Below are 25,969 nucleotides of genomic sequence, written 5' to 3'. Positions count from 1 at the left end.
GGATAGGCTTAGCAAGTTGGTCCTGTTTCCTGTTCCGTCGAAGATCTTTAGAGCAAAAACCTTTCTAAACCTCAGGCTTCAGGAAAAGGGAGGAGGAGTCACTTTGACTCAACCAAGGGTCCATGTCCTTGTGAACAGCACTTGGGGGTCAAGACTTACTCTATTAGAGGCCACCACCAGGGCACAGGGTTGGCCTAGTTGGAACTGGTGAGCTGGTCAGTTGCAGAAAAGGCCTCTTTTAGCATGTTGTGCCCTTATGGCAGGAACAAGAGGTCAGCCTTGTGACCCTTGGAGTTCACTTCTTTGTACTCGGTACAAGAGGGAGAGGAAGTCCTGTCTTTTCAGCCTTGTTCAGGTCACAGACAGAAAGCCCAATCCTCTTCTGTTCTTCTACTGCTCCATGTAGTGTTTTGAATAGGGTGTTGCAGGGTTGACTCCTCCTTAATGGCGAAAGGCATTGCCACACTCATCAGAGTCAGTCACAGAAAAAAAAATGATAATGAAACAATATCATTTTATTTTTCTTTGATGGGGCGGGCCATGACAGGCAGGTGGTTTCACTTAGGAGTGCACATGTATCTTTGGCCGGCTGTCCTTGGCCGGCCAAACATGTATGCACACTTCTGTTTCTCCAACCCAGATGTGTTTACAGCCGGGTTGGAGAAATGCTGCAGGCTCACAGGCAGAATCTGAGTGGCAGAGCAGGCCACTCAGACCAATACTGGCACTGCTCTCGTGGTAGGAGAGCAGTGCCAGGATTGGCTGAGCAGCCTCTGCCTTCCCAGAGATTGCTGGTAGAGACCTGAGCCTGCTGCGGTGGCCTTCGGCATCAGAGGCTGCGGGGAAAATGTAAGTTAAAAAGAAAAAATATTTTCCTTCCCCGTTTATCCACCCATCCCTTCCCAGACCCCCCATCCCCACCCCCCGCCACACCTTCGTGTTATGGTGGCCACCACTGGGGTACTGGGCATGCCACATTTTTGCCTGGCACCATTCATTGGGTGGCGGAAACACCTGCCACTCCCTAACCAATGGAGTAAATGTTCACCCTACCCACTTTTATAGCATTTTTTTTGTGTTCTGCTGCAAATAATACTACAGTGCCCCTCTCTACCTAAATCAAAGATGACAAAATCTTACCCTGTGCAGAGCTCCTGTGCCCACCCCAGAGGCGTGGCCAGGGAAATGAGCGACCCCTCCTCTGTAATCACTCTAAACCAGTTCTAGGGGAAGATCCTCTCTCAATGAGATTGGTGCCTGGCTGTCAGCTAACATTTGCCTGTGACATGCCAGGTCTCTTTCAAGCTAATCAAGCTCATGGGCCCTGCCCTGCCCATATTGGCATCATGTCAGAGGAAAAGAAAATAGCTCCCCAAACTCAAGCCTTTCTCCGCTCTAGTTACATATAGTCCTTAAGGTCCAACTCGGCTGACTCCATTTTAGGTAGGCCAGTCACAATTTTAGACCATGGAGGTCATTATCTTTTTCAGTTTATGCAGCATCATTGCCATGTCTGCCATTTGACGCAGATGTAGTTTCACCTTATCTTTCTGAGAACTGTGAAAATGTCACGCCGCTTGACTGATGACATAGATATGTACAAAATGTAAATGTAAATTGATACTTGTATAGCGCACTACTCACCCGCAAGGGTCTCAAGGCGCTTGTACGAATACCACTGTGGAACCCATCCTGGCTTTCCCTGTGAGGCGTCCACTCCTGGGCACCCCCAGGGTGAAGGCCAGGCATCCTTAGCATTGTGGGGGCCGTTGTGGAGATTAAGCAAGCTATTGCTCAGAGTTGCAGAGTGGGACTCTATGATTAGCATAGGCACCAAGGCAAGAATTATCAGGTCCATGAATTTTTTAGCCCAAGACCCGCCGAGGCAGGGAATTGAACCATGGTCCCAGGCTAGACCTCTGCATCAGGGTCTGCCTCTCTAACCATTGAGCCACACTTATAACTCTGGATGTGACATCCGTCTTTGTCAGGTGTCTATTTATTACCATGTCATGGTCAAATAAGAACAAGTGCATACATGTAGTCAAAATACCATAGTCTGAATTGGCATCCTCTTATGATTACAATCTCTGATAAGGGTTAGTGTATAAGAACTGTCATTTGACCACTTAAGAGGAGAGAGCCTTCACTCAGATTATCGTACACCATTCTGCCATAAAAGGGTCTCACCTACTGCCAGCACACTTCAAAGATTTTACATCTTGCTTAGTGCTAATAAAGCAGGGTCCCAGGGTCCCTGCTACTGCAGCAAGTGTTTGCCCATCCCAGGGAAAATGCCTTTATGCCTCCAATGATAATAACAGTCCTTGCAGTCAAGAAGGTATGCAGTGCGTCTCTTCTCCCTAAGAAACTATAGACTGCAAGTTGTTCTGCTTTTCATGCTCCCTCTAATTGTAGCTCATAGAAGCAGGTTTTAGGGTGTTAGTTTTTGGTTGACATTTTAAACATGTTAAAAATGTTAATTTTATTCTCGTTGCTCACAATGTACATTCTTGCTGTTTTAATGATATTGTGTGTGGTTGTTTTAGATGTACTGAGAAGCAGGTTATTCCAGTTGAAATAAACGCATTTTTCTAAAAGTATCTATTTTTCTTAGCTCAGTGTGTGTCTATATTGTGAACAATGGAATAGGTTTATTTCTGTTATATGGATTGTAGGAAAGTGACTCTTTTTGACATGGTCAACCCCACTTTTTGCCAGGTATTTGATGCATTTTTCACTGAAGTGCACTGGCTTACCGCTAACCAGGTCCCCTGTACAAGTGCTCTTTCCCTAAAACAAGGTAACTGTTTAATTGTTCCCCAACTGGCAAGACCTTTAGCACCTCTGTAAGTCCTTAGTAATGGTACCCCTGGTGCCTAGGGCATGGGTATTAAGGAGGGCCCTAAGGGCTGCTGCATGCATTGTGCCACCCTAAGGAACCCACCAGCAAAGTCATGCAGACTGCCATTGCAGGCGGTGTGAAATTGTGCACACAATGTGAAAACATGACAAGGCACATACCCTTTGTACAATGCCCCCAGAGACTGCATGAAGTGTGTGTAAAACACCTCTACAGAAGACCTTACAGCCCCAAGGCAGGGTGCATTATATTACATGTGCTGACATATCTACATTAGCAAATATGCACCTGTGCTTTCTAGTTCAATTGCTAGATAATACAAGTGTTCTTAAACACATGAAGACATTTAGTCCATTCAACCTGGATACCTCACTTGCTGATCTACACAGCATAAGCTCAGGCTCACCTATGGATCCATGTCCGGCTAGAGTTTTTAAATGATTAGCTACAGTCCTTAATCCTGTCCTCAATGCTATCGGGAACTCCTCCTTAAGATCAGGCTCCTTCCCTGCACCCTGAAAGACAGCATACGTGAGACCCATATTAAAAAAAGAAGATGCTGATCCCGCTGTTCTAAAAAACTATGGGCTGATCTCTCTTCTACCCATACCGGCAAAAATCCTGGAGAAAGAGGTCCAGAGGCAGTTAACAGCCCATCTTGAATCCAATGCCCTTCTTCACGATTCACAGTCAGGCTTCAGGGCTGGCTACAGCACCGAGACAGCTCTATTGGAGGTGGCAGAGACTGTGCGTGCTACAATCGATCAGGGAAATTACGCCATGCTGGTGCTACTTGACCTCTCTGCGGCCTTCGATACGGTCTCCCACCGGATATTGATTAAAAGGCTAGAAAAGATGGGTATAGGGGGCACTTTGCTTGCCCGGTTCAACTCATTCTTGGAAGATAGGCACCAGTTAATTTCCCTCCATCCCCACATTTCATCAGTGAAATCTCTTACATGTGGAGTGCCTCAAGGGTCGCCACTAAGTTCCACCCTCTTTAATGCCGACATTGCCCCACTGGCCTATCTGGTGGAGGAATGGGGTGTCAAGGCTATCTCCTACGCGGACAACACCCAGCTGGTGTTCTCCTTCAAAGAGCACACGGAGGCAGCTTTTTCCAACTTCAGGCAGTGTCTGCTCAATATCGCATCTTGGATGACAGACAACTGCCTGAAGTTAAACACAGATAAAACTGAGGTGCTATTCTTCAATCAGGCACAACAACCAATAGCAGAGATATGGTTACCAAGGGAGTTGAACCCTCCACCTAAATCTGTGCAGGCTGCAAAAAACCTCGGCTTTAAATTTAATTCTGCTCTCTCTGGCAAAGCACATGTTAATTATGTATCCTGCAATGTTTCTGGAAACTAAAAACGCTCCGTAGATTTCTTCACTTTCTCCCTATGGACAGCAGGAAAACAGTGGTACATGCCCTGATCACTTCACAATAAGACTATGCCAACAGTCTTTATCTGGGCCTCCCTGCCTATTTAATCAGGAAACTTCAGATTATTCAAAACTCAGCTGCAAGGTTGATCAGGAACATCCCACTTCATCATCATATCTCCCCTCACCTTCGGAGCCTCCACTGGCTCCCAGTAAAGAGAAGAATAGAATTCAAAGCTCTAACCATAGCACGTAGGGCTTTGTCAGAGAAAGGTCCTAAATATCTCAAAACCAGAATACAGAAATATACCCAGACCAGATCTCTGAGATCTAACAACCAAGAACTTTTATCAGTTCCCAGATATAAAAAAGCGTGCTTTGGCGGTAGTTCATTCACGATTAAGACAGCTGCACTGTGGAACACCCGGCCTATGCCACACACGTAATAATAATAGCCAACTACTGTTTTTACACACGGAATACATTTTAATTCCACATACAAAACATGATATTTGATAAAATCGATATATATTTATGAACACATGATAAAATATTCCAGCATTATAGCATATGCAAGACTTCATACACACAACATTAGTTACATATAAAAACTATTGGATGGTTTCCTGTCTACGCGTTTCGACACTAAGGTGTGTCTTCCTCAGGACTGTACCATCATAGTGCTGTAAAAAATGATTTAAAAAGATATTTTTACAATTTTGTATTACAGTGCAAAAACAGTTCATATTTTGTGGTTACATGTGCTAGTCTGTGGTTATTACCAATGATAATACCACCTAAATACATATAATAGCTTTTGACATCTATTTATCAGCTACTTCACATAAAAAGCCAGTACATAAATACTTGTTGAGCATATCATTCTGTTCTGTTCGCCTTAAGATGAAACACTTCTCATGTATTGTACATATATCACTACCTTTTCGTTTATTATGCATTTTGCTTTTTGATAATTTCTTTAAATCTAATGTTCACCTCACAACAAGCATTTTCATACATTTATGTATCCTAATGATAGCCTATAAAAGAAACCAAAAAGGGGAAACGATAAAAGAAATTGAGACAGAAAGAAAAGAAGATTTCAGTGTGGTTGTTTATAGGTTATGCATTGGTGAATGCCTATCTTGCTATTGGTGACTCACACCTATCACTTCATTATAGTATCTCACTCCTCAGCTCTAATGCTTTACCCATGAGATATGTAGGAGACACTCAATTATCCATCATAACCCATTATGAAAAACACTTTTGGGGATCCCTATATATGCTTTATAATCATATAGCTTACCTATTTTAAACTGTCGATTACATACATATCAGACTGCCAGGAAGATAATGTTTGATATCTGAAACACGAGATTATCCTAGCATTAGTGTTTGGTTTTATTAGCAGCAATACAGCACAGGTACAATCCTTTTGACTAATGTTAGTATATATTGCTCACCGTATTTGTAACTGCCGCCCAAAGAAAGTAGATACGTCTTGTTTGTATCTTCGGTTTTTATTTCTTGATATGAATACAGAAGGTAGATAGATGACATCAACAAGTCGTGTAAATTAGGGCACGTAGATATGTTACAAAAAAGGAAAGATGTTTTTCTGTAAATAAATAACGGTTCGTTAGATGCTAAAACCATCTTTCCTTACAGTGGGGCAGATTATATTAACACCAATAAACTATTTAGCTTGTTTAGAGATGAACTCTATTTATGTTAGTGAGCGGCTATGCTTAGGTTTGTCAGTATATCTAGTTAGTGCAAGGGGACAGATACGGCACATTGTAAGAATGAATAGTGGCGCACATTGCTTTACTATTCTTATTTCAGCGACTACTTCCCATTAATTGCTTCAGAAAACGCCGATTTCTTTAACTGCGACTTATTCCCGTAAATTCAACGGTTTAATGTCGGGTTCGGAAGGAGAGTACAGCTTGCAATCTAACGGTCGGCTAAAGTTATTTTGGATATTCTTAGTACGGCACTGAGACCAACACATTTCTTATCCTATTTGATGTTCTCCTGGGTGGTGGTTGCTAAGCTGTGTCATACAACATGAATCCAAATAGACGTCAGAGTTTGGCGATCTTTTAGCTAAATACAAAGGAGAACATGGCTCGCATTACGTTACCGGCTACATATTAAAGACAAGATTTACGTACATAGCGTTAATTGAATGGCTCTATTTTTACCTGTAATCACACACTTTTTAGGCCGACCCACTGCAGTAGTTTCACGGTAACAGCCAATATCCGCGACAGAGGGTATAGCGCCGTGTAGCGTAGATCAAAGTGACCGTCAGCGGTTCGGCGTTCTGTTAATTAGATAGACTAAGGTTTCGCGTTGTATTACTGGCGACATATTTAGAACATAGTGAACGCACTAAGCGTTCTCAATATGGTTATAGTTTTACCTGCGTTAGGGCGCTTTTAAACGGACCGGCTGCAGACGTTTCCCGGCGGCATCTAATGTTTTCGGCATAGGGTTTGCATCATGAATTGCCATTGGTTTATATACCGAGACAAGTGATTAGTTGGTCTATCATCACGTGCCTTTTAAAGGGATACACCTCTATATTTTTATAAAATCGGATGTTTCCAAACTTGCAGAAAGCATACTGCAACGGTAAAAAGACAGAACCTGTGATCTTGGTCTTTCTTACTTAATAGGTTATTTAGTTAATTGTTTATATATTTTACTTACTTTAGGGGGCAGAGATATATTGGGTAGATAGTACTGACTCGATTACCAGCTGATTTTGTTACAGTGTCACATTTATTATAGTATCGCATTTATCCATGGTAAATCATTGTTCAAACCACGGGTAAATGTATTCAAAGAGAAGATCCAGTAGACTTCTCTTTTTTTCCTTATCTTGTCGCCACCATTATTGTTGGGTATATGAATCTTTTCTAGAATACACCACCGAATCTGTGACGGAGAGTGGCGGAACTCAGAAAAGTGGTGCTGTTAGTCTACATCTTTTAATTGCGGATCTGTGTTCAGTTAGGCGGAGCTTCATTGTTCTTGAGGTTTCTCCAACATAACTTAAGTTACATGGGCAAACTATTAAGTAGATTATGTTGCTTGTGTTACAAGTCCATAACTCCTTTGCCTGTATTTGCACTTGGTTAAACATAAATGTCTCACCCGGTATAATGCCATCACATGATTGGCATGTTCCGCATCTAGAGGTGCCTTTAATGGCATTATCTCCATTGAACGATTTCTGTATAAAAGGGGTTATGCTGTTTGTTCCACCAAATCATGATCTAACTACTAGATCTTTGAGATTTTTGTTACGCCGATGCGCGAACATTGGTTTTGGTAGTTTTGGTTGGGTCGGTTCAATGTTCAGTAGATGCCAATTCGAATTGATGATCTGTCTGACTGTGGCATTCAAAGGAGAGTGTTTTGTTATGCAGACCAATTTTTGTTCTTTTTGTTGTTTATTTGAGGTAAGTAATGCATCTCGATCAAAATATCGAGCTCGCTTATATGCTTCGCGTACAAATCAGTGCGGATAGACACGTGCAAGAAATTTCTGTTTCATTTCTTCAAATTGGGCATCGTAATCTTTGATATTGGTGCAGTTCCTTCGCACTCTAAGGAACTGAGAGAAAGGGATACCATCTTTTTGGTTTCTTGGATGGTAGATCTTGAAATGGAGTAATGTATTTCTTGCTGTTGTTTTAGTATATAAATCTACCTCCAAATTGTTAGATTCATTTTTAATATGTATATCCAGAAACTCCACCTTGGTAGCATCAATATGTGCAGGAAAGCGAAGATTGCTATCCGCTAGATTAATCCATTCTAAAAATTCTCGTAGAGTCTGTTCCCCATTGGTCCAAATGAAAAATATATCATCTATAAACCGGTACCAATGGGAAACAGACTCATTGAATGGTGCCATCTCATTGTGTATATGGTGAGATTAAAATCTGGCCATATAGATATTAGCTATCGATGGGGCCATTGCTGCCCCCATGCTAACGCCTTTAGTTTGTTGGTATATATATTCCCCACATTGGAATACATTTTCTTGAAGTACCACTGACAAGCATTGTAGAATAAATGGCTTATTACACGGGATTTGATGTAGATCAATAAACCAACTAGTCGCCTCTATAGCTCCTTTTTGAGGCATATTGCTATAGAGGGATTCAACATCCAATGTAACTAAAAGATCTTTATTTCCATCAAATGGCAGATGTTCAACTTTTGAAATGATTGCCCCAGTATCTTTAATATATGAAGGGGTAAATTGGATGTATGGTCTTAGGATGTTGTCCAGGTATTTTGATAGTGCTTCAGTGGGGGTTCCAATGGTCGAAACAATTGGGCGGTATGGGGGATTTTGTTCATTTTTATGCATTTTAGGAGTACCGTAAATGCAGGCTAACTTTTTTTGTGATTTGTTAAGAAATTCGTATTCCTTTTTGGTAATTATATTTTCATTCAGAGCTTTGGTGGTTATATTATGAATTATTTTAATTACTTTGTCCGTAGGATTTCTTGTAACTTTTTTGTAAAATAAGGGATCATTTAGCATAGTGAGTATATTTGTTTCATACATGCTAGAATCAATAAGAACAATGCCTCCTCCCTTATCACTGCTCTTAATAATTATTAATTTTAGGTTGATTGAAGTTAGTCCCTCCTTGTTGGTAGTCTGTTTTATAGAAACTATCCCCAAGATATGGATACGTTCGTTCTATTGTATAAAATCTTTTGTCTTTTGAGAACTTCTCATTTTTTCTCTTTGTGAGATATTCAGAAAAAGACAAAACATCTTTTTTCAGAGTTTCCAATTGGTTTTCTGCTTCCTCTAAGGTGGTGGATTTTTTTATTTTGTCCTCTAATTCCTCTATCTCTTTTTTCAGTTCTGTGGCCAATTCTTTCGATGTTGCAATGATAATGATCATCAGGTCCCGCGAACATCTGCTCGCAATCATACTCCATTTATGGAGGAATGTTTTCATATCTACAAATAAACCTGGGATATTCCTAATTCTTAGGCCTAGTGGGATAATACCTGCTTTTAAGTAATTAAGCATGAACTCTCCATGCGCTTCTATTCTTATAAGTTTTTTCTTCAAATTAGATAATTTGCCTATATCGCTATTATTTTGGAAAGTAGGGATCAAGCTATGATTTTGGGGTACAGTGATGCCCACTAATGTGGCAAAGTCCTCGTCTGAGAAACCAAAGGAAAGATGGTTTTAGCATCTAACGAACCGTTATTTATTTACAGAAAAACAACTTTCCCGTTATTAACATATCTACGTGCCCTAATTTACACGACTTGTTGATGTCATCTATCTACCTTCTGTATTCATATCAAGAAATAAAAACCGAAGATACAAACAAGACGTATCTACTTTCTTTGGGCGGCAGTTACAAATACGGTGAGCAATATATACTAACATTAGTCAAAAGGATTGTACCTGTGCTGTATTGCTGCTAATAAAACCAAACACTAATGCTAGGATAATCTCGTGTTTCAGATATCAAACATTATCTTCCTGGCAGTCTGATATGTATGTAATCGACAGTTTAAAATAGGTAAGCTATATGATTATAAAGCATATATAGGGATCCCCAAAAGTGTTTTTCATAATGGGTTATGATGGATAATTGAGTGTCTCCTACATATCTCATGGGTAAAGAATTAGAGCTGAGGAGTGAGATACTATAATGAAGTGATAGGTGTGAGTCACCAATAGCAAGATAGGCATTCACCAATGCATAACCTATAAACAACCACACTGAAATCTTCTTTTCTTTCTGTCTCAATTTCTTTTATCGTTTCCCCTTTTTGGTTTCTTTTATAGGCTATCATTAGGATACATAAATGTATGAAAATGCTTGTTGTGAGGTGAACATTAGATTTAAAGAAATTATCAAAAAGCAAAATGCATAATAAACGAAAAGGTAGTGATATATGTACAATACATGAGAAGTGTTTCATCTTAAGGCGAACAGAACAGAATGATATGCTCAACAAGTATTTATGTACTGGCTTTTTATGTGAAGTAGCTGATAAATAGATGTCAAAAGCTATTATATGTATTTAGGTGGTATTATCATTGGTAATAACCACAGACTAGCACATGTAACCACAAAATATGAACTGTTTTTGCACTGTAATACAAAATTGTAAAAATATCTTTTTAAATCATTTTTTACAGCACTATGATGGTACAGTCCTGAGGAAGACACACCTTAGTGTCGAAACGCGTAGACAGGAAGCCATCCAATAGTTTTTATATGTAACTAATGTTGTGTGTATGAAGTCATGCATATGCTATAATGCTGGAATATTTTATCATGTGTTCATAAATATATATCGATTTTATCAAATATCATGTTTTGTATGAGGAATTAAAATGTATTCCGTGTGTAAAAACAGTAGTTGACTATTATTATTACGTGTGTGGCATATGCCACCTTTAATGTGCAAGCAGGTACTGGTATTTTGCCTGGGTATTTTGTTTACACATATGAATTACCCTGACCCACGAAATTGATTCTTATCAGGGGGTCCTTGTTGTCTCACATATTGAACACCCGGCCTATACATATTAGGAAAGCCAAGACAGAGAGACTGTTTAGGAAGGCTTTGAAAACCTGGCTATTTAACCTCCCATGATACTTTTAGCCTCCCTCCCCTGCTACTGTAGCGCCGGGACACCCCCGTCGGGGTTAGCTGTGTGCTCTATAAATTATAATAATAGTAATAATAATAATAATGTACTGGGCAGTGGTCATTATGAGTTCCCCTGCTAGATGATGGTATCAGTAACACCTATGGTGTTTGGTATCAAACACCATGTCTTAATAAATTCCTACTGAAGCCAGTAGTGGGTTTATGAAAATATGCAACCAGAGGCCACCTTAGAGGTTCCGCCTGAAAAAGAAAACTTACCAGCCTCTTAGTGTGCTAGCTAACTGTTATTGTTCAGCCTCACACCACAGATGAGTTTCTGACCCCCTGGAGCTGAGAACCATGCTCTCAGAGGTTAGAAACAATGCCTGCTCTGGCAGGAGGTGTTTACATCTACTCCAGCGGGTTGGCTACTGAATCTGCATACCAAGGCAAAAGGCTTCAAAGCCTCTGCCCCTCTGCCGCCTTTGATATGTGACCCCTGGCTTCCCCCAGACCTGGGAGATGTCACCCCCTGTACTGAGCCCCATTTGGCACCAAAACAGGTGGGTAATTAGCTATGCTAAGAAGTGTTGTGCACTAACAGACCAATCAAACCCCAATGGACGGCTGCCTGATGTGCCCTACGAAAGAAGGATTCCATCATCTTGATTTTGGTGGAATTAGGAACTCTGGGACAGTGTTATGCCCACTCTCCACAGGAAGTGGTCACATAGGGGTTGTACTGACCCCAGGGGTATGTCCCCTTAATTCTCCTAAAGGCAGTATTTAGGTGGCTCCCTTACACTAGGAACTCGATATGCCTGACTGTAAAAAGAAGAGGACAAAGAAGAGCCAAAGAAGCAAGAACTTCAGACTGTTGGAGGACTTTGGCTCCATGCCCTGCCTGCCTACCTGCTCCTGTCCTGACAATTGCAACAATCCAACTTGTCCTGCAGCTGTGCATCCTCCAAAAGCCTCAGAGGGCCTCAAGCACTTTACCAAGCTGTCAGTGGAGGAGACACTCCCCTGCAACCACAGCATCCGGTCAACTGTTCTGATGATACTGGGTCCTTCGACTCCGCAGCCCCCCAGGAGGAAGTCACCATGCCCCAAGAGGTCACATCTTTCTCCCCACCAAGTGAGAAAACCACATAATCTACTGGAGCAGCCCTGCACCAATACCTAGGGTACAGGACCCCATGCAGTAACTAAAGCTTGTCTGAGTCCAATCCGTACTCCACTGCCGCTAAGACCAACCAAGTGATGAGGGATGTCAGCACTGCAGAGGTCAGGACCGAGTGGCCCAGTTGTCTTATCTTGTCCCCCTTTGCAGGTCTAACCAAGAACCATGGGTGCCTTTGATGCACGGACACCAGCTGACAAGAATCCTCTACACCCAAGCTCCCTGCCCTGGGTTCAAGACAATCGACTGTGCCTCCCTACCCCAGGACCCCCACAAACTGAGCCCCCCATTGGGAGCTCCCGACTTGTCCCCAAGTCCCTCCCTGCAGCATGTTTCCAGGTGCCCCCTCTTTTCCTATGGTGTAGTGCACAATGCTACCAACCCATCCAGGACCTCTGCACTTGTACACAGCAGGGCATGCAAACTTGACCTGCTGGTGTTACTTTGGACCTTGGCCCCTTAGCACCTTAAGTCCTACAGGGGGGGCCGGAAAGTCATTTCTAAATACTTGTTTGCAGTATATGTCTCTTTCCAGAGTAAAGCATTACCGTGCAAAAAATCATTTGAGTGATATTTTTAATTACCTGCAAAAATTGATTAACTGAAAAGTACTTACCCAAATATGAATTTCTCTTGTTAAAATAGATATATAAATTCCTGTTATTTTTCTAAATTGGTCTAGAGTTTCTTCTCATTTATTGACTTGTGTGTTCAAGAAATGTATCAACACTACCCTCTGATAAGCCTAAACTACTTGTCCACACTACCACAAAAGAGAGATGTTGGGAATATTACTTTAAACCCTTAAGGAAATAAGGGTAATCTGGACTTCCTACATAGTGTACCTCTTTTTAGTACACCACATAAAAAACAGTTCCCTACTTTGGGATTGTTAACAACACAAAAGCAATACCTCTATTTCAACAATATATTGGATAGGGTTCTGTGGGGCTACAATACCCGACTTCACATTAGAGCTGGTGCATAGAACTACATTCACTTGTATCAGCCACGGGTGGGAAAGCAAACCTTGTACAGTTACACTAAAGTTGTAGTTTAAGCAACACTAGAAGCAGTTTTCACACCCAGTCACAGGGGCTTTTCAGCTGCTCCTAGGTGACAGTTAAAGCTCATGCAATGAGTCTCTAAAGGGAGGAAAAATTTAACTTTCCAAATGTACATTTTTCAATATATTTTAACAAATCTAACTTGATCAGTGAGATGATATTGTAATAAATATCTCAGTATGTTAACAAATGAATTTTCTAGTTCTTTTCTGGCCAGAGACAACATTATTAAATGTAATATTGTTTACCAGTGCTTTCCTGTGGACAGCCAACCCTGCTACATTGAAAATAGCTTTGAGGTCTTTTCACTGTAGCAACATGTTTAACATGGAACATTCATGCCCTACTTTTAAATACCATGCAACCTGATGTAGTTGCACTTAGACCAACTTAAGGAGACTTATTAATACTTGAAGAAAAGTTTGTCTGTCAAAACAGGGTATTTTGGCCGGTCAAATTTGCAGTTTTAAAACTGTACAACAAGACTACATATGATAGGCTTGAAGTTATGTTGACACTATCACAGTAGTGAATGGCATAATGGGTTTAACTTACAGGCCCGAGTACACTTTTGTACCATTTACTAGAGACTTATAGGTTAGTTAAATATGCCAAGCAGCGATATTTCAATTTCACCATCTTGAAAGGGGGAGCACAGGCATTGTTTTGCCAGTAATTAGCAGGTGTAAAGTGCACTGAGTTATAGAACTAGCAAAAACATTAAACAAAAATCTGGGGATACACAATGCAATAGATGGTCATTTCCAGCAACATCCTTCAGAGGGATTCTTATCTAACTTCATTTCAAACTAGGATACGTTTTGCTTTTCATCTTCCAGACCCTCTCTGAAAAAGGTGCTGTAAGTGCTGGGTAAAGCACAAATCACCTTGTCGGCCACCGCCCCCTCAGTAAGGCACCTCCTCTAGAAGTCACCCATGTGATCATGTACCTCATAAAGAATCCAGCATTAATTATTGTCATTGAGAAACAACTTCAAACAGAAATGGGAAATCTGTGCAGCCCATGGAAATGACCCAATTTTCCCAACTCCAGCTGGCAACTTTGGCAGATGAACAGAAACAGTGCCAGAAGTACTGCTTTAACTTGGTATTCTCAGTCTGCAACTAGAAGAGATGCCACAAATGCAGCCGTAGATGTCTGAAGTTCTTCTAGACTACAGCATAACTCAAAGTATGCCTCTTGAAACGTCAGCAGTGTAGTGAACAATTTCAGCCTGAATAGTTACTGTGTCTACACAGGTTTTCTGTGAAACTAGGCTATCAATCTGCAGACCTACCAAAAGTTTGAAGACAGTTGTCTACATCATGTTAATGTTGGTGTTTTCGCTAAAGTTAGCATTGATATAGTTGGTCTATTTATTGTTGAACAAAGAGCTGCAACTGCCTGTGATTTCTCACTGACTGTACTTGTAAGTGACTTAAATCCATCACTTACAGTATATTTTTTATTGTTGACACTTTGATACAGTAGATCTGAGTTTACCTCATAGGTCTTTGCTTGAAATCCATCACTAACGCTATTGTTTAATTATGACACTCTGTTACATAGGATATAAGATATGTGTTTGCTTGAAATCCACCAACACACTCTGTTACATAAGATCTGAATTTACCGTAAATGTCTAAATTATGAGGCAGTAGCCATTCCACCTTCTGAATCTTGAATCAGTGATTTGCTTCTTGTGGTAGATTTCCTTGATCTTCTAAATGTAGTCTACTGTTGTTCGGCTGTCATGACTGGAGTACTAATAGCTTGGGTCACTGTTGACGTAAGTGATGATTATGTACTTATGGCTTTGGAGAATGCTGTAAGATGTGTTGATTGGACTTGGGTAGAAGATATGGATACCCTAGTTACTGAAAATGGCAATTCACTTGGCTTTGCTATATCTAATTCCTCTTCAATCTGCAACTCTTCTGTTTGCCGAGGTTACAGTTTGTACTTCTGAGTAAACAGACTAATAATAACGTCAATAATTTTGTATTCCTTTTAATCATTCAGATTTTGTTGTAACCAATGACCATTCATGGGAAGGTTATATATTGAAATTTGTAATATGTACATGACATATTCTATATGAAGTAAAGTATAGGTTGTAGTCATTTATTAAAAAACACATTTGGAAGCAATATGCATAAAAATTTTCTTTTAAAAAAGACTGCACATTAGAATTGTTTTGTTAATTTATTAAAAATATTTATAGAAGAATAAGATATAAAATGAACCTTAATAGAAACAAAACATGTACAGAAAAAATATTTATGATATATCATTTTATCAGAATATTATTTAAGAAAACACTGATATAGTAATGTCAAAGTCTCACCTGACACAGTTATCACAGGCACAAAGGTACCAACGCCTGCAACACCAGATATGGTTTCAGACTAGAATGTGGATTCTAATAGTTGCTCCACGGTTGGTGGTGGAGTTTTTTGCTCCTTCCACCATCAAGGAAAAAAGCTATAAATCTTCTCCTGGTACATCTCTCTTCGGTATGAGACTGAAGATCGTATCAATGCGTCCTGATCTCTCGATGTCTCTGTTGGTAACACCACCATCATTAATCCTTTCTTGAATTCATGTCAATATCCTATTCTGTGTTGCCTTAGAGACTGAGAAGGAGGAGTTTCCAAATAACTTGCCATGTTTCTGGACACATTCTTCAAATAAGATTCCAAGTTCAGTGCCACTCAACTTTCTTTTTCGCTTTCTGCTGCTTTCATGCTCCCATGTGGATATTGAGTTGCCCTTTTCAGTTTTTAGAGTTATCACCTTCTTTCTAGTTCCCATCTGCTCTTTAGCAATTCAGAAACCAGTACTTCCAGAACTGCCTGGAACTTATGATGTCACCATCAGTATTCAAATTTATTTCCAAAGTGCATAGTTAATTAAAACCATCACACCGACAAAACATCAAAGCAAAAACAAGATTTAAAAAAGAGAGATGGTGATAAAATTACAATTGTGCAAGATAATCATAATCAGATACATTATAATTACTCCTTAATTTACATTTATGGACCTTAAAATTAGTATTAAAATATGTCAAAGGTGAACCATGGGCATAGATGTACAGACAAGCTCAAAGTGACAGTGCGTGGCCGAGAGCATGACTTGGCAAGCTTTTGTAGAATAGCTCAGTTTAGTAGGGCATGACAGTACTTGTCCATCCATGTGACTCTCAGTTGCGGCTCCTCCGCTAACGTGGATGAGAGTTGCCCCACTGCTTTTAACCAGTGTACCTAACGGAAAATAAAATGATAATATTTGTTATATTCATTTTATTTGTTCCTGTTGCTTTGCGGCCGAGGCAGGTGGGGCTGCCCAGCTCTTCTGTCAGGAGAGGACAGGGAACGAGTGATTTGCCCACTCCAAGTGCGCATGAATGTTTGACTGGCCCAATCAAAAGGCAGACCAAACCGTCATAAGCACTTTGCATGTTCTCCTTCCAGGCTGAATTACAGCCTGGGTGGAGAACATGTCCAGGCCCCCAGTTGCAGTCTGAGTGCCAAACCACGGCACTCAGACCAATCTCAATGCTACATTGCAGCATTGTGATTGGTCAGCGGAGCCTTGGTGCTACCTGCTTCCTGTTCTGGCCCAAGTCCGATTCGGAGGAGAGATGGAGAGATGCAGTGATAAGGTAAGTTTTTCTTTTTTTCCATTCTTCCCACTATCGCCCGCCACACCCGATCTGTGCCTGCCGTCACTGGTGACTCTAGCAGTGTTCAGCTATTGTAGAACTTACTGGTCTTGGCTCAGCTGCCATCAGATTGTTGAAGGGATTGTGCTCAATAGCCGCCGCACCTCCTGCCATTTCCAATGTGAGTTTGGCATGGCTGCTATGGTGCAAATTTTGCTAAAGTGCCTTTAATTGTAATGGCTCCCGGTATCTAAACTGTTTGCCAGTGCTGCGGGCAGCCTATATTTCTCCACTGTGACCTTTGTTCTGGCTTCAATTATTTCCAGGAACTTTACCACCCTGATGTTAAGATGTGTAAATTCTAGATTGAGTGCAGTTATAAGGGTTTGCCTGCATGTTGGAATAGATGCCTGGAATTTTTGCTCTCATCAGTGGCTAACCCTGTGAAGGTTGTAATTTGCAAGTCAGCATGATTCCCAATTACTGATTATGAAAAAATAGCAAATAATTAGACCTGGGTGGAATGCGTGGAATTTCACCCTAATAATGTTCTGCTAATTTCTCTTCCTCTGCCTTGTCTCCTTTCTCCTACTTATTTTTTCTTACTCAACAGGGTCACAGTTACATCTGGCCCTGTTGAGAAGGAGAATGGGGTATGATACAAGAGATGTACTGGCAGGGCTGGCTTTAGCGTGGATGGCGCCTGGTGCAACAGTATTTGTTGATGCCCCTAATTACCACCTTCTCCAGATTCCCTCACTATCATTCTCCAACAGTGCCCCTCATCTCTCCTTAGCCTCTCTCTCTCAAATGCATTGCTTTTGTTTTATAGTGTTACCATGTAGGTTTTCAGAGCCCTTTTCATCATACACACATTATACAGAGACAATGGATCATTTTTGTGCAAATCAGTGCATAGGAAATGTTATATAAGACAAAGAGGACTACATGGTGCTGGTGTCACATGTCGTACTCGTAGGTGTAGCGTCCATGCCAGTCCGGGCACTCACCAATGACTAACCCACACACACAACTTAAATAACACGTCTTTATTCTTCTGCATGTAACCGAGAACTAAACATTCTAAACCTGCATTCAATTCACTATGCTCTAATGCTTACGTCTCAGTTCTACGGAGTCCATCAGGAGTAAGCATGGGCGAATTTTGCGAATCTCGCGTTCGCGAATTTTGCGGATTTGCGAACTCGCAATCCGCAAAATCTGCGAATTCTCGCGAATTTGCGGATTTTTTTTTGTGTGTTCGCGCGGGTTTTTGCCAGTTCGCGAGGGTTTTGTACAATGTCGCAAACGCGAACTTACCTGTCGGGTCGCAAGTTTTGCGAACTTGTTGTTTCTACGTGTCCAGCCTGTTTGGGACACTCTTCTTCATCACTGCCACTCTCTGTCACCACTGCCACTCTCTGACTACTCATGCCACCCTCTGGCCCACCCATGCCACCCTCTGTTTCATCACAGCACCCTCTGGTGTACATTATTGTGGCAAAGCAAAGCACACCTTCCCTGCCTCAAGTGACCTGAATTAATTTGGGGCTGATTAATGTGTCACAGAATATTTTTTTAGCTGGCACCTGCTTCCTTAGTGCTTCCTGATTAGTGATCTTTTGCATTTGCTAAGTGCTTTCATTGTTGCAAAATTAGTTACAACACCTGCCCTGCCCCAACTGACAATAATGAATTAGGGGCTGATTAATGTGTCACTGGATTTGAACTTCCAGCCTGGCTCCTGCTTGTCTGCCTCAGCTGTAATTCAGGACCTTTGTGTAACTATTCTGAGGGTCAGAGCAGGGTCACATAATAGTTGCAAGTAGGCAACTGAACTCTGGAGGGGCCCCTCAGGAAGCACTACAGGAAATGGCTACTAATGATGAGCTTGAACTTTTGAACCTGGTAAGTAGTTTCAGTTTTGCTAAGATCGTATTTCTGCAATTTAGCGCTTATTCGCGGACCGCGAAGTTGAACTGGGAAGCTGCGAACTCACGCGAACAGTGCGAGCAAGCCATAAAATCCGCTGCTCGCGGATTTGCGGATTTTGCGGGAAATTCGCGAATCTCGCGGATTGCGAATTTACCGAAAATCCGCAAAATCCGCGAGCGTAACGGATTTTCCGCCCATGCTTAATCAGGAGCCACAAAGTTTCCATCATTACAAACTCACACAACACTACATCTCCCCTTTTGTTAAATAAACAAAATTAGTTTTTACAAATATAAACAATTAGAGCTCTTCAGTGAGACTTTGTGGCTTTTGGATCACATGTCCGGACCGTGTCTTTGGAAATTAGGGACAGGCAATAGAAATGTCCATGACTGGGGTTAGAGATGGAGAAACAGCAGCCGCAGGGGTTCTTCACTTGTCCTTTCAGATTCAGTCTATACAATGATATTTGTGCCTATTGAGCAATGATCCACATGTAAAAAAACAACGAGTCTCGTGGAATGGACTTCCCTGGATGTTGGGCAGTCACCATGTGTCCTCTGGGGAATACAACATGAAATGGTTCAGCATTGAAAGGAGCAACAGACTTTAATTTTCTTTGCTGACAAACAAGCACTCGATCTCCTCTAGTGAACTTGATGTCTTTTGCATGCCTACGCTTTTCTGCATAGGCCTTCATTTTACTCTTACTGTCCAAGCATTTCATGCTTGTTTCTTCCTCTGTATTTGCTCTTCGGTTGGTCCATTGGGGTAACTTGGACATCATGGCTCTCCTGAATATCAAGGCTGCTGGGCTTTCATCTGTGGATGAGTGAGGGATCAAGCGGTAAGCTCGAAGAGTGGAATTTAAGACAGCTTTAAGGTGTTGCTTTTCTAGTATAGCATGCGTCGCAGCTTTCCATGCTGCACAGCTTTCTTTAGAGTACTATTGAAACTTTTGACAAGGCCTTTGGCCTGTGGCCAATGAAGTGTGCTCTTCTGATGCTTCACATTAACATGCTGAGAAATTCCATAAATTCTTGACTGTTGAAAGGTGGCCATTGTCAGACTTTAAGATCATGGGAACACCCCAACTCCTGAAAGATTTCTAATTTCTCAATGACATGTTCTTCAGTGATAGATGAGAGATCTTCGATCAACGGAAAAACTGGAGTATTCTTCAACGATCACCATCAGGTGATGTCTGTTGTCAAGAGGACCGAAGAAGCCCACTGTAATTCTTTCCCATGTATGCATTGGCAACTCTGACAGGTTTATCGCGTGTTGAGTGGTTTTCAGTGAGACAGTTGCATAGATGACAAGCCTTTAGTTCTGTTTCTAATCTCTCATCGAGAATATAAACCAGACTCGGTCTTGAAGAGTTTGTTCGGTTGTAACATTTCCACAATGTCCTTCATGGGCCACTTCAATTATCTGTTGTCGGAGACTCTAAGGAATGATAATTGTTAAACTCCTTAGAATAATACCATCCTGAGTAACAGACAGTTAATCTTTGACATTCTTAAACTTTTGATATTCACTGTCACTGGTGATAGGTCAAGGATGCTGGTAGCAAGAACGATGTCTAATAATGTCTTTCAGTTGCAGCATGCCACTATCTTGACTTGTGGCAGTGACAATTTGTTCCGATAAAATGGCGGCAAGGGTGCTTGATTTCACTATGAAATGTATGTAAGCTTCAGCCGTCTTAGAAAGTGTGCCAGTACATTGTAGAAGCACTCGTGAAAAGTAGTTGGCAGGGTTCTGATCTTTCCCTGGATGATGCATGATGGTGTAGTTTTACTCTTTCCGACAAGGGCACCATTAGTGCCCCCTGCTGCTGCACTGCTAAAATTGGAAGACATTCCTCCGAAATAAACCATATTATTCTCTGTAATCCATAGTGATCCATTGTAATCCAGTAAAGTAATCCAATTTATCCCAGCTTATTAAATCACTGCGGAAACAGCCTGATGGTACTGGAATGTTTATTATGCATTTTCAGATATCAAATGTCGCCAGAGTAAGTTTAAACATTGATACGGGCTTTTTACATTCCTTCAAGTCAGCAACGTGTAAAGCCCAATGCATTTCGAACCCTTATAAATTCTTCCTCAGGGGCACTGTAATAAATCAAAAAAGCTGTGTAAACAATGAGACAGAAGCACAAAGCGTTTGCTACCTCTGAATATCACGATTGACAGAAATCTCACCACAAACTTTACCAAAACCCACCCTCTATTGCACTCCCCTCATGAGCTCCCCTGTGTAATTAATCAAAGTGAACTAAAGTCCTCTCCCAAACCCTAGCCCTCTGCGGTCATAAAAACAAAAAGCATTTCCCAATAATCAATCCTGTTTGCTTGCCAAATGTTCATAACAAAAATCAGACACGATATCATGCAAATGCTCTCCCCTTTCCCCATGCTGTTTAATCATTCTTACGAATACTACGATGTTTCCCTTTACCTCACTGTCAGAACTGGTGGCTCCAAAAATATGCATGTCTTCTTCTGTGTGAAACGAAAATGAATAAACCAACCTCCCACCAAAATCTTCTATAAATGCTACTCGCCCATGTGTGCAAGATAAACCCTTAATTAGCACAAAACCCAGTGACCTCTTCCTTTCGCAATGCTAGGTCAAACAGAAAACTCCCATTCCCATCACCCACTACTTCGGTGCTAAAAAAACCTGTAACCAAACTGCAAATAACCGCATCCCTGCTTTTCATCATGACCAATAAATAAATAAACGTAAGCAAAACATATTACAACTCTTTGCTGCATAAATAAACATCTGAACTTTATTAACCCCTTCAATGCGGCGGCTGTTCCGCCGCAGTGCTCAGGGGGCGGGGCGGAAGAGCGGCGGGCGCATGCTGGTGACGGAACCGCTCCCTCACCAGCCGCGGTTGCGCTGTGCTTATGACGGAGCGGTTCCGTCCTGGCCCTGCCCGCTCAATAGAACGTTCAGCGCAGGCCCGGAATCCGCGCCGGCATTCCGAGCGGGTCGTGACGAAACCGCTCTGTCATCAGCACAGCGCGACCGCGGCTGATGACAGAGTGGTTCCGTCACCAGCAGGGGAGGGGTTAAAACATGCATCCAGACTATGCAAAAAACAAATTAATGTCCTCTTCCATCATGTTGTGTACACAGTCCGATGTTAATCATGATATGAACAATCTGCTTGAATTCCAAAGCTGTAATGCTGTCTCCGAGGTGGTAATCCTTTAAAGATCCCATATTCATTGGGGTGCAACTCACGTTCGAGATGGATTTGCTAAGCAAGAAAGTACTTTTTAGTAAGTGCACACCTTCCCTTTTTTTTAAAATAATTAAATTTTAGCTGTAACTACAAATGAAGGCATGCATGACAGCGCCGTGACCGTCCCTTTTCACAGCATTTCTTAAAGATCCTTCCAACAAGGGCACCATTAGTGCCCCCTGCTGCTGCACTGCTAAAATAGGAAGACATTCCTCCGAAATAAACCATATTATTCTCTGTAATCCATATTGATCCATTGTAATCCAGTAAAGTAATCCAATTTATCCCATTGCAATCACAGATCCCAGCGTTCAATGCAAGGAGGCATTTTTGCTTTTGGATTGCCAAAGATAGTCTACAATGCTTGATGATCGGTCACAAGCATGTAGGGTTTGCCGTACAAGAATACATGGAAATGTTCACAAGCCGATACCACTGCTGAGCTTTCTTTCTCATGTTGTGAATAAGCATGTTCAGTTTGAGATGAACTTTGGCCTACATATGCCACAATATGCCTTCGAGCATTTGGGTGTCCGCTGTGCTGTGCAAACATGGGGCCCAATCCATCAGTATTAGCATTAAGAACAACCACAGTAAGAAGATTTGAATAAAAAAATATAATTTCAGTTGCATTCTTAATAACTTTTTTGCTTTTACGAAAACTTTGCTCGTATTCGTGTGACCAAAGAAAAAAAACATTATTTTTCGTTAAGTCTCTTAATGGCGCAATGGCGGTGGCAAAGTCTTGTATGTATCTAGAGTAATAGCTGGCTATGCCAAGGAATGGATGTAACATGGAAACATCTTGTTGGGGTTTGGCAGTTGACAGCGCTTGCACTTTAGCTGGATCAAGTGTCATGTTCCCATCAGAAAAGGTACAACCAAAGAGTTTTAAGTTTGTCTTATGGAACTTACATTTTTTGGTGTTCAAAGTTAAACCGATATCAGTAAGCAATTGACACACTTGCATGAGAACTTTGTCATGCTCTGTCTGTGTAGCTCCGAAAACCAATGTCATCACCATAATTGAAAGCATTTATGGCGGGATGTGTGAGACGTTGAATGACATCTTTGAATAGCTCTGCAGCTGATGACATACCAAAACTTAGCCTCTAGTAATGGAACAGACAATATGGTTAGAAAAGGTTATAATCTATCTTCAATTCTCCTTGAGTTCCAACTGATGATATAATTTATTCATATCCAGGTGAGAACATATCTTCGCACCATTGAATTGTGTTATCATATCAGCAATGTGTGGACATGGATATCCTTCTCTTTCAATTGCCTTGTTAGCGTGATGCATATCCACACAGATGCGTACAGCTTCTTCACCATCCTTTTGGGATACTACCACTATGGGACAAACCCAAGGATTTGGGCAAGTGAAACATTCAATGATATTGTGTTTGAGTAAGGATTTAAGTTCTTTTTTTAACAGCTTCCTGAAAGTGAAAGGCAATTTGTTTGTCTTTGAGCAATAGGACAGATGTCCTCATTAATGTGTAAATGGACATTCATAGTCATGAGAATTACCAACCCATGAAACTATGAAGGGAATTAAATTACTATTTTGTGATGAGCATTCATGTTATTCTTCACGGATATCAGTCCCATATCAGCAGCTATGCTGAAGCTGAGTAAACACTACAGGCAAATGAACCTTGACTTTTTAATGGCATCAATGCAGCCACATATAAACTTTAGTTTTCGATGAGGTAAGTCGGGCAATGGAGACAGTTCATTATATTTCTTCTCAGGCATAATATTTATTGATGCACCACTATCAATAATCAAAGGTATTTTACAACCATTTTCCTTTAATGTGATCTTTGGATATGTTTGAATGACATTGGTGCTTTGTCACGTTGATTTTTCTTGGACCATTGTTTTTCCTCAAAGGTGACCATTTTAACATGTGCAGGCTTTTTTTAGATAAACATCGACATGACACAACAATCTTCTTCAGTTTCACTTGATTTTGATATGGAAGAACTGTGCGACAAAGATTTAGATGTCGATTGGCTTTGTTTGGTGATGATTTGACGCAGTTGATATGGGTGCTTGGCCTTATGAGCGTGCGTCGAATGTCACTGCTGGAAAGTTCAGGCAGAAATTTTGTCTTTGCGCCATGACATACTTACTTTTTCCTTCGCCTTTCAAACCATCCCAAAATGTTTCTCCTTTCCACAGCCTTTGCAGATCTGCTCAATGGTGGGACACTGGAAGCTAAATTTCTTTTTCTGTGGAGAATTCACTCTGTCTCTCTCGGCCTTGTGCTTTGGCTTACTTTTCACATTCATGACTTACTCACTCTCTGTACCTCCGATCTCCATGTCAGTAGCTTGTCAATCAGCATGCTCTTCTGCTCTGCCAGCCATGAGAACTCACTTCATATTAAGAGCTTCTTTCAGCATTCATCATCTGAACGAATCTGAAAAGCATCTGTCAATCACTCCAAGGCGTACAGCTTCCTCATAATTACATTCTTTGAAATTGCAGTGTTTGATGAGCATATCCAGTCTTGCAACATATTCGTTGATGTTCTCACCAGCTTTTTGTTCTGACTGAAGTTGTACCTTTCGTAATCTACATTTGGCATTGGATTGAAGTTGAGATTCAAGGCTGTGTTGATTTGACTGTATGTAATTTTGTCAGCTTGCAGCATGTAGATTATGACTTCTTTTACACTTTTTTTTTTTTAATTTTCAAAAACGTTTATTTACTTACAAAGTATTTTACACGGCGTGTAGCCTACAACCCTGGGGCCGGCAGCAAGTGTTTGACATTTTATCTGCATAGTGCGGGTACATTGTACACGGCCATTTAGCCGGCATCCCGGAAGCCCGGCGGCATTCAGTTATGCTGTAAGGCGGGAACCTCCAGTCTCACAGTCAGCACCAAGTAATTATATGAGTCGCAAGCACCCTAGACAAATGCGTACTTCCACTCACATACAATTATCATGTCAGGCCCGGTAAGCCGTGTACCAGCAAATTTCCTTATACAATACAATCTTGAAGCCCTACCCCAACAACCCCCCCACCCACAACACGCCAGCCGTTATACTCCCAACTTAAATACCTAGTAGTTGTCTATCAGCAACCCCTCCTTCTACCCACCAGGGAGAAAGGCTGTCAAATATCCCGGCTCTAATCTTCAGTGTCATGAATGTAGAGCTGATCAGTACTCTCCTCCGTTCAATTCCCCCACCAATTTCGTAGGGAACTTAAGTATTCCCAGCCTCTATCTCTCCCCCAAATGGCACTATATCCCTCCCAATTCCACAGTACACAGTACACTCTCTTCGTTTGGTAGGGGCCCCCGCTAATCATGCTCAGTGTGTTCCTCAAAAGTTTCAAGTGGATCTATCGTCTCAGTCTGTTCTGTCTCCTCCTCTTCCCCTGAGCGTACATATGTCTGATACAGCCCCCAGAAATGTTTAGGCCGACTCTTGGGTGGAAGCAATTCACTATATATTTCCGACTGGGTGCAACAATATAACATGTCTCTAGCTCATCTCTTCTTGGTTCGCAATGGACCTCTCATCCAACAAATAGCTACAACCCTCCTGGCCATTAGCAAGGCTATATCTGCCAATCGTCGTTGTGCAACCGGTAGTGGCTTGGAGTACCCCAGGAGAGCCAGTGCCGGGTCGGCCGGTATCTCCGAGTCCAATATCAGACTAAGTTCCAAAAAAATCTCCTTCCAGAACTTGTTAACGCCAGGACAGTTCCATGCCATATAGATAAAATCTGCAACTTGCACATGACAGCGTTCACACTCCGCTGATTGTCTAAGCCCGTACCTATGTAGTCTCTCTGGAGTATAGTAAACTCGTTGCAGAAATTTAAAATGAACTAATCTGTGCCTTCCATTGAGAGACAGTTTCCTAGTGCTAGTGCAGCAATATTTCCACATCTCGT

Source organism: Lissotriton vulgaris, chromosome 2_1, assembly GCF_964263255.1.
Source record: "Lissotriton vulgaris chromosome 2_1, aLisVul1.2, whole genome shotgun sequence".
NCBI classification, from domain to species: domain Eukaryota; kingdom Metazoa; phylum Chordata; class Amphibia; order Caudata; family Salamandridae; genus Lissotriton; species Lissotriton vulgaris.
This window is presented reverse-complemented; position numbering follows the sequence as displayed.